The sequence below is a fragment of the Humulus lupulus genome, chromosome 7, assembly GCF_963169125.1.
Source record: "Humulus lupulus chromosome 7, drHumLupu1.1, whole genome shotgun sequence".
In the NCBI taxonomy this organism is placed as follows: domain Eukaryota; kingdom Viridiplantae; phylum Streptophyta; class Magnoliopsida; order Rosales; family Cannabaceae; genus Humulus; species Humulus lupulus.
In genome coordinates, this window is record NC_084799.1 from 54,200,370 (window position 1) to 54,210,586 (window position 10,217).

At 35.0% G+C, this 10,217-nt stretch overlaps 1 long non-coding RNA gene across 1 annotated transcript; it reads left to right on the top strand.

Moving 5' to 3' along the window:
* The first annotated feature begins 5,579 nt into the window (after nt 1-5,579).
* On the top strand, nt 5,580-9,079 carry LOC133789608 (uncharacterized). The gene is made up of 5 exons (XR_009873633.1): nt 5,580-6,260; nt 7,172-7,289; nt 7,574-7,657; nt 7,823-7,980; nt 8,899-9,079. It is a non-coding gene; the product is annotated as an uncharacterized LOC133789608 (long non-coding RNA).
* The last annotated feature ends 1,138 nt before the right edge of the window (nt 9,080-10,217 follow it).

A 10,217-nucleotide genomic window follows, 5' to 3' on the forward strand; every position in this document is an offset into this window, starting at 1 on the left:
TATAATAATATAATGCACATAAATTCCCCTAGTGCCCTTCCAACATGCTAGTCTAGGTACTAAACCTTATTAACTGAGCTTCCAGTATCGATTAGAACATGTTTCATCATCATGTTGGCTATTTGAATGTCCACAACCAGGAGATCTGAATGTGGGAACTTGACATGTTGTGAGTCTTGCTCGGAGAAGGATATTAATTCTCCTTCTACTTGAGCTTTCTTGGGTGTTCACTCCTCAACTGTTAGCATTTTAGTTTCTTGCTCGTAACGCAGAGTTCTGGCATATCTTTCTCGTTCTTTGCCACTCTCGCCAGCCAAGTGTGGTCCCCCACAGATTGTGAGCAGGATGCCCACTACTAGGGCACGTTGTAATGGGGGTAAGTGTTGACGTCCTCGCATCTGCTCGTTACCTCCAATAGTCGTTTGTTGGGGGTCAACCCCTACTCGGAGGTATTACTTCAAATGTCATTGTCGGATTAGGAACTTGATCTCATCTTTAAGCTCATTCCATTCATTTGTATCATGCCCATAGTCATTTTGAAAGTGACAAAATTTGTTTGTATCCTTTCTATATCCTTTCATATTGGCGTTGGTCGCTTATATGGAACAATAGTATGATTGGTCTGATACACATCTGCTCGGCTTTCGACCAATGTTGTGTAGTTGGTGAATCTTGGTTCATACTTTGTCGGATTTGAGCATTTGTTGTCGGATGTAGCAGAGTCATTGCTTGCTCATTTCCCCCCGTTCTTGCCATTATTCCTCCATTATTAGGCTTGCTCAAATTACTACCAACCTTGGTCTGATCGTCCTTCTTGTTTGCTGCCATACCCTTTGCCATTCCTTCATTGGCTATGGAATCTTCTAGCTTAATGTATTTGTCTACTCAATCTAGGAATTCTTGGGGATTTTTTACTCCATTCTTTTTTAGGCTACTCCATAGAGGCAATTGTATTTTTGCTCCTATTGTTATGGCCATCATTTTTCCTTCATCACAAATAGACTTGGCTCGAGCAGCTGCTCTCATGAACCTTTGTGTGTATTCTTTCAGAGGCTCGTCATCTTTCTGTCTTATGTCTACTAACTGATTGGCCTCTATTGGGTGTATACGAGCAGCATAGAACTGCCCATAAATTTTCTTGACAAACATTTTCCAGGAGGTGATCGTAGCAGGTTCAAACTTAAAGTACCACTCTTGGGCAGCATCAGATAGGGTTGCAGGAAATATCCTGCATCCAGCATCTTCAGATACTTTTTTAATATCCATCTGTATGTCAAAATTATTAACATGAGATACAAAGTCTTCTTTTCTAGTGTAGCTGGGTAGGATTGACATTTTAAACTTGCTTGGGACTTTTGCATGGGCAATTATACTAATAAATGGAGTACCCTTTCTTCGATCGTATTCTATATCAAAAGTTTTATTTCCTGCTAGCTACTGAACAACTTGATTTAAGTGGTTAATCTACGCCTGCATCGCTGTTGGAATTGCAGAAATAGGGGCAGCTGTTGGAATGTGTTCATCTTGTCTTTCTCTTCAATCATTCAATATATTCTGCAAGTCTTCATCTCTGCGCCTTTAGTCCTCTCTTCATAGGCGATCAAACACATTTGCGCTTCTTGGTCACCCCTCACAATTTTGACTCTCTGGTCGATTGTTCATGGGAGGGGGCACCTACTATCCTTGCCTATATTCACCTTGATGACTGGCTTATCTTCTTTAGGCTCGATAATATTCTGAGTCCCCTTCATTTCTGTCATGTCGATCGGCTATCCTTGGAGACCCCATTACAAGATCAGACCCTTACAATGGTCTGAAATACCCCCTAAGTTGGTGAGGTAGGCTCGATTTAAGATCTCGTTGTAAGACCGGAGTCGGCTCCTAGTAGTACCTTTGCTTTGAGAAATAATACTTGTCATGAAACCTGACCTATAGTGTGATCGACAATCAATGAACAGTTGGTGACTTTGTAAGTTACATTGTCGATCACCTGCCACGTGTCCAAAATCTTTTACACATCCTCATGCTAGTTTTTAGGTAAAACAATGGTTGGTTTTGATAGAATGCCCTCTTTATTTATAGGGATATTATATTTCCAATTCATAATAGCTAAAGTGCAGCATGTTGTAAATGTGAAATAATTTTAAATCCTTTAATATTACTCATTTTTTAACTTTGCAATGATATGATTACATGATTCTATTTTTTAAAAACAAAATCAAGTCAATTTTTTTTTTTCATATAAACAAGATAGAAATGAAGGTAGAAGGAGGGAATATCTAAATTTTTAATTTAAATATTTTAAGGAAAAAAATAATATTAATTGTAACATATTTTAAAGGAAACTCATATGAAATATTTGTAACATGTTATTTTTTACTGTTTAATAATGCAAGAATATGAAAAATAATATAATGTTTTAATTTTACTCTCAGTATAAAATGAAACTCAATTTATTCTTTCTTTATAATGTTTTCTCACAAAAAACGTACAAAAGAGAAGGGAAAAAGTGCACAAATATTATGCAAACTACCAAGTTAAAATTAAGAAATAATTCACGACATTTGAAGCTACAAACTAAATGAATAGATATAACATGTAGGGCTAAATTGGAAAACGAAAATGTCAGTTATTGAAAAATTCGACATGAGCCTAGATCCATGGAGATGAGTTGAAACTTCAACCAGAGCATTAGTCATTAGAAACATAGTAGTGATCCAGACATCTGTTTGCAACCAATGAGGTCGTCTGATTGGATTCGGATGTCTGGTGTAACACCCTGGATAGCCAAGACCATTACACCGTGTATTTTAAATAGTGCTGGACTTGCTAATCAAGTCATTTGGACATAAATGTGTAACTAGAAGTAATTAATGGATTAGGGTTAATTTTTTTGGTCAAATGAAGATTTACTTTCATTAAAATTTAAGTTCATACATGGGATCCCAAAATAAACATTTAAAAAGTCATTTACAATCCAAAAGGGTGGTTACAGCACAAGCCGGCCTAAGCGGAAAAATTACGGTTTAACCCTAGTTTCTCTGTGAATCCCTGACCATGGTGGTTGAGCAAGCTACATATGTACACGCCGCCATCGAAGCTCTCCAACTCATGGCTGGTCTAGCTTCCCTTTTCTCTTACCTGCACCACATAGAACCCGTGAGCCAAGGCTCAACAAGAAAACTTAAACATGTTCATAACTAGTTAATAACATATTACAGAGTCATAATTAGCATGTCTAGCAGTAATAACCCTACTCATGCATGCATTCAATCCAGATAAGTGACTATAGAGTTACACCAGGGCCCGTGCCCTAGGATAAGTGACTGTAGAGTCACCCTGAGGCTTGTTGCCCTATCCTCTATATAACCATCTTTAGAGTTGTCCAAGCGTACCTGTCGCTTTATTTTCTAAACGACCATTGGGTCGGTCAAGCATATACCACGCTCCGGGATAGACCTAACCAATTCGACCTGGGCCTAGTGCGCTATTTCCGCCCTTGACTCATAAGTCAAGCCTTTCAATCATGTAAAATAGATAAGCATGCATTATATATTACAAGTATGCACACCACATTTGACATGTCTAATAAACACAGTCAAAGCATGGTCATAACCATGTTCAATAACTTGGCCAAGCCCTAACGACATACTGGGTGCAGTTTTCTTACATCTGGCTAGACACTGGATAGATAAAAACAACCCTCGAGCATAATCCTGTCCCGAGCCCTAGCGATAACCTAGTCACAACCATAAATAATATCCTCATTATGATTCAATCCCATAAACAAACTCTGAAACCATTCCTGTGCCCTCAGGACTTCCAATTCCACTCAACGGGGTGGTGGAATCGTCCCCTGAGCCCCCAAGTTCTTCCCAAGCTCTAAAAATGAGGCTTGTTGAAATTGACATAGGGCAGGGGCGCCCAAACAAGTTAGAGAGTTCCCAGGAACTCCACTGCATAGCGCAGGGGCACCAAGAACAAGGGCAGAGGCGCTCAAACCCAGAGTAGGGGCACCACCTCGCAAACCCAAAAATCACTACAACAATTTTGACTAGATATGACAACAAAATATGACGTATTATTAAAAGCATTATTGATACATGCAAATAAAAAAGATACAGTAGGCGCCAAATGAAAAAAGTGGGCGCCAAATGAAATTGACAAAAAGAAAAAAAGCTAAAACAATAAAAAATGAAGAATGTTTTCTGAATCCCTAATCCCTTTACACGCTGACTCTCTCTCACACACACTCCAGTCAGTTCTCTCTCACTCTCACTCGCTCTTTCTTTCTCTCAAAGTCTATCGGCTCTCTCTCTCCTTCATTCCACTATTCTTCAATTCCTTCCATTGAGCAGCTGAAGCACACCATGACCACACCATTGTTGAAGGGACGAGTCTCTTGTCCTTTTCCATTGCTGTGTATCTCTATCGCTAGCTAGAAGTAAGAACCCAGGTGACTGTGAGGTATATGCTTCATTTTTTTTCTTCAGATTTTAATTTAATATCTGTTCTTGAAACCTAATGCCTTTTCTCAACAGACTTCCTCATCCTTTGGACGATGGACTCTCACTCTCTCTTCTCCATCAATAGTTTCTCAATCTCTAATCTTCTCATCTCGATCGATCTATCCATTTGAGAAAGAATCTGGGTTTGCAATCATGGAGCAGTGCTTCTTCTTACAGCTGGGTTTGCCTCTCATCTATAACTCATCACAAGTTAAAATAAATTTAGTAATATTTTTTATGTTTGTGATTGTAATATCTGGCCAAATTGTAAATTATGTGTGTATTTATTGATATTGATTTTTATTTTCATATTTGAGCTATTGTGTTTTCCTTGTTTTATGTTTCCCCTGGTTTTGTTTGTCTTGAAGTTGTCCCTCTGTCTCTATGGTTTCTAGTTTTTCCGGGGGATTTTGTTGTCTCTGTAGCTTTATAATGGTTTGTGTAAATTCTTACATATACTAAGAGGCTTGTTTGCCTCCTGCTTTTTTTACTGTTATATCCTTCTATTTCAGTTTTTCACAAAGGTTTTACTGTATTTTCAAAAACTTTGTTTATCTTCAGTGTACACGTAATCTATCACCCACCAAAGATTTAACTTTATATCTACACGTGTAACTATTATTCTCCAACACCTATACACTGTATACCCACCAACCGTAAACCCATCTCCTTTGAAGTTAATCCTCTTCTTCTTCTTCTTCTTCTTCTCTATGGAACCGGTATCATGGGGTTTTTCTTCTTATGCTTTTGGTAAAGGTCTACCTTGGGTGAGGTTAGTGATGATTGGAAGTCATTACTATGAAGCAAACTTGTTTCTGAGACTTAAGACTTATGTGTTGTTATACATTTGCAGTACCCTTCCTTTAAACAACTTTTTGTCTTTCTCATTTAGATTATAAATAATAGAATATATTCTGTATTGCTGCTTGTTGGACTTAGAAGTTATTTGTCAGTTTCAACTTTCAAGACCTGCACTCTTTAAAAATTACATATTCTTTTCCATTTTTGTGAAGGTAGAAAATTATTGTTTGGACAACTTACATTAATTTTGTTTTTGTGCTGCCAACTTGGAGTATTTGAAATGTCACAATTAGGAATGCAAGCAGTTTTAAATCCCAGTGAGATGTTTTTAAGTGAGGAGTATTCAGGCTCATATGTTTTAGCGGTGGTTGTTGCAGTTACTATGGATGGATCTCAAAGTTTTCTTGTAGAGATTCAGGTAGCTTTTCTATAGTTTGATGACATTATTTTTCCATGTTGGAGATTCTGATTTACATTTTGAAATGACAATGTCTAACTGGGAGCTTTTTTCATTTTCATTTATATTTTATATTCTCCCGCTTCCTTTGTAATCAGACAGTGATGAGGTTATTACACCTGAAAATTTTACCCTTTATTTATTTTCCCTGTTTAAATAAAGTAATACGACAATAATAATTTCCACTTGTGAAAGTGAATTTATGTCTTGTCTGTTAAGAGTGCTGCTGGGGAACTTCTTAAAGAGAAATAAGATACTCGTTCTTGCTAGAAAAACAGAAGCAAGCACTCTCAAAGTGGTAACGGAAGTTAGCTGATAACTTAGGCTCCATTTGGTTGGGGATAATGGAATGCAATCAAGAGAGGCCATCGTTCGACCACAACAGCCCGTGCAACTGGAGTCTTCCTCTCTTCTCCGGTGACTAGTTTCTTTCTTATTACTAGGCACAAAAAAACCTTGAAAACAACACCTCAGGTGCACTACATATTCCCCAGGTATGGAGCTCATCCCTTTCTCATATATGTTCATATCTCATGCCAGATTTGGAGGTTTTGGGTGTTGTTTATATATGTGAAATGAGATTCTTCAAGTAAGAGTTTGGATAGTTACTCATCATTTAATATTAAATTTTTTGTTTAGAATTCCAAAAATTGGCTTTGGCCTCTTTCTCATGTAATACAGTCATTGCTCAAGGAAGTTATATCAATAGTTTCATAGAGAGAAAATTAGAATCAACAACAGTATATTACCTGTTTATATTACAGTCATATTTTTTTCTCTTCAAAAACATAAAATTGACGTTCTTTTGCAAAATTTTCAAACCAAATATTAATATATAGCTTAGCCTCTTAAGCTATATAGTTTTAGGCATTTCCACCATGCATAACAGCCTAGTTGACAATACATAACTCAAGTTATTCCCACTTGGCAGATGTTGAATATTTCAGTGCCATTAATCATACCAGAAGGTTCTATACGATTACAATTTTTCATAGCCAAAAAAGCTGAACCATGTAATAATAATATGGGTTGACTTTTCACATCTTAAACTGAAACAAGTGGTCCTTTTGATCAATATTATTTTAGCTTTGGTATGCTCTAGTAAACTTCATACGAAATAAGTGTTTGTTTGATGAGAAAATGAGATTTTGTCATTGTTATCTAACGGAGATGTTGCTAGATTCTGAAGCTTGTATTAATCTTGTCACAGTAACCCATTAACCTTTTTGTTGTATGAAATATTAGCTAGCTTCAATTTTTTTAGTGTATACATTATATATATATAATAATAATAATACTTGGGTTATAATCAGGTTTATGAATTTTTTTCCTAATTCAAATTCTGTTTTTACTTGGTGTATATTATGCGTTGTGTATAATTTTGATTGTATATTGATGGCAAAAGGACTGGCTAGTGATGGGTGGAATTCTCAGCTGTAGTAGTGGACAAAATGTGCCATACATTGGAAAGTCCAAGAAATCCTCAATGCCTTCTGGATAGGTCAAAAATTTGAATGCTGGAGGTAAGAAAGCTGAAACGACTCGGAGTTGTATTGAAAATGCTTCTATTACTTGTATAAATAAATTAATGGTTGAATGGAGAGCTCCATGTGAGTGTTTATTGGTTGGATCATGGTGCTCTCAAATGTTAAGCTGTCAATTCTTATCTAATTTAACATTTGTTACAGCTTCAACCAGGCATTTTAGTATTACAGATGCTCATTTTATTGTTTTATATTTAATGCTCAGAGTTTTTTCTTCCATTTATAATGCACTCATTTGTTTTGCTTTTTCATTTCTGTTGTAGACTTGTTTTTGCTCCCATAACTGATTCTGCTTCAAATCATGGCCTAATCCCAACAATTCTCTATGGGTGAGCAATTTTGACAGAGTAAGAATCTTGCAACTCTGACCAAGCTATGATATGTTAACCAACCTCACTCTGTTACAGTTTGAATTTATACTTTTATTTATAAGTAACAGATGTGTTGGGTCTTGGAAATTATGACACTGATGATGATGATGAAATTCATATCTCTAGCTTGACAAATTCCAGGAATAAAAAGCTTCAGCATTCAAATTTTGAAAAATCTTCAGAAGACAAGCATGATGTTGGTGCAAATGGCAGTTTGGTAGCCCTTGTTGCAGAAAGGTGCACACAAGACGCAACTTGTCATGCTCCCTGTCACCTGGCAAGTCTAGAAGTAGAAGAAGGTATTTTTGTGAGAGTTTCATTATATTTTACTTTTTCTATAAAGTAGTTTTAAAAACAAAATTTGATAGTGATAAGAAGGTTGCGACTTAATCTCCTTATAAGGAGGTTGTGAGTATTAGTAGACTCTGTCTTTTGTTAGCTTCAAAATGATTTAGAGTGATAACTCGAGCACTTTAGCTTTACTTATTTATTTATTTATTTTATATAATTGATTATATCTGTGTATATAGACTGTATCTTTCTCAGTCCTTACTATATATCTCTAACTCAATTGTTAATACTTATTGATTTCGTGCATTGATTGCAGTCATGTTGCACCATGTTTAATGGTATACTTAAACTTAATTGAGTTGGCACATGTAAATTAAACCCTTTAGAATCTAAATAAATAAACATTACTATATATAATGTAAATGTTATAAAACTAATACTAATAAAAAATGAGATTTATTTTTGTATAAAAGTGTTTAAAAAAATGAGATTTCTTTTTACTGGTGTATTTTGGTGTCATAGTGGCTGAAAGTATTGTGATTGGATTAATGAAAAAATATGACAGTGGTTGAATTAGTATTTTGACTTGATACTGGATTGAACATTGGTATTTTTATTATCTTCCTATGGCAGAATTAGTGCCTTGATTATCTTGTTTAGATTAGTCTTTTTGGTACTGTAAAATAAGAAAAATTGAATTTCCTTTTTTGTTTTCAAGTGTCTTTAGTTTTGCACTTTCTTGTAATTTTCATGTCTCTGTGAAGCAAGTACCCCATCCTTCTCCCTCTCTATGTAGTTTTCAGTAGAGGGATTTCTCAACTTTTTTTTGTGTCCAGGCTGACTCTATTTTCTCATTCTCATAATTTATTAGAGTAAAACTAACCCTCCAAAAAGTTGAAGTATTAATTATTTAAATTTTGTTGTAGTTAAGCAAATGGACTCACAACAAAGACAAGTGCACAAAAGATGATGAATTGAAGAATGGAGCAAGTTTCATGCATGGTTTACTTTTGTGTATCTTGTAATGTTTCTGTTTTTCATTTTTGAAGTAAAAAATGTTCAAGATTATAGAACTTTATTATGTTATGCTTTCAAACTTAAGTTAGAACTAAGATCTCAAGAAGTAGACACATTCATTGTTTGAATTAGTTATTGTTTAATGTAATACTTATGGTTTATCAATCTATTGAGAATTACATTTTATGATTAATTTTGATTTTTTTTTTATCAAAATACAATAATGAAAATCTTTTAATTAAAAAAAACCTTACAAGTATACTTATTAAAATAAAATTTAAAATATATTATCCACGCTAAAGTAACAAAATTTTATTACTAGACTTTTAATATGTTATGATTTAGAAACATATTATAAGCGTAACAAATCGTTATGATTTATATAATATAACAAACTAAAAACGCTATCAAAATAATCAAATGTAACAGTTGAAAAGTGTTATGCAAAAAGTATAAGATTAAATGTCAAATTTATAACCAAATACTCTAACTAAATGTTATTATTTGAATATTATAGCAACTCAAAATGTGTTATTGAATAGTTTAAGATAACATCGAACATAACATTCAAATACTGTTATAGAAAAGACAGAACTTTTAATAACATGGGCTATGTTAGCGTTTTCAGAAGTGTTATCAATACTCCCAGTTAGCAGTTTTTAAGTGTTATGATATTGTTTTTTCTTGTAGTGACTTATGGGTTTCTACCTGCATTTTCTCCAGCTCAACTCATCAAAACTCACCCCAAGTGCCAACCCCAACCAAAAATGAGTCCCAAAATCAACATAATACAACTCAAGCAACACAGTAACACCAAAAACGCACCCAAACTCTCACTAAAACTCAAAACCCAAATCTTGAGCTTCAAAGCTCAAGAACACCTCAAAAACACAAGAAATCCACAGAAATCAGAGGAGAATTCTTATCCCAGCTGTGCAATTCGACCCCTAAGCTGCTCCTAAACTTCAAGAACTCCAACCACCAAACCACACCCCAACTTTCCTCAAGAACACCATAACAATAGGAAAAACTCAAGAAAAGCTCAAGAACACAAAGAACTCGAGAATGGTTGGAAAATTTCTTACCTCAACTGCCAAAAATAAAAAAACAAATTTCCAAGGAAGAAGATGGCTCAGCGAGCTTCAATCTTTGCTTCCCCAGCCTTTAATTATCCCCTTCAAATCTCCAAATTCCAAGTGAGAGCTTAAGTTGCTCCTTAGCTCCAAAA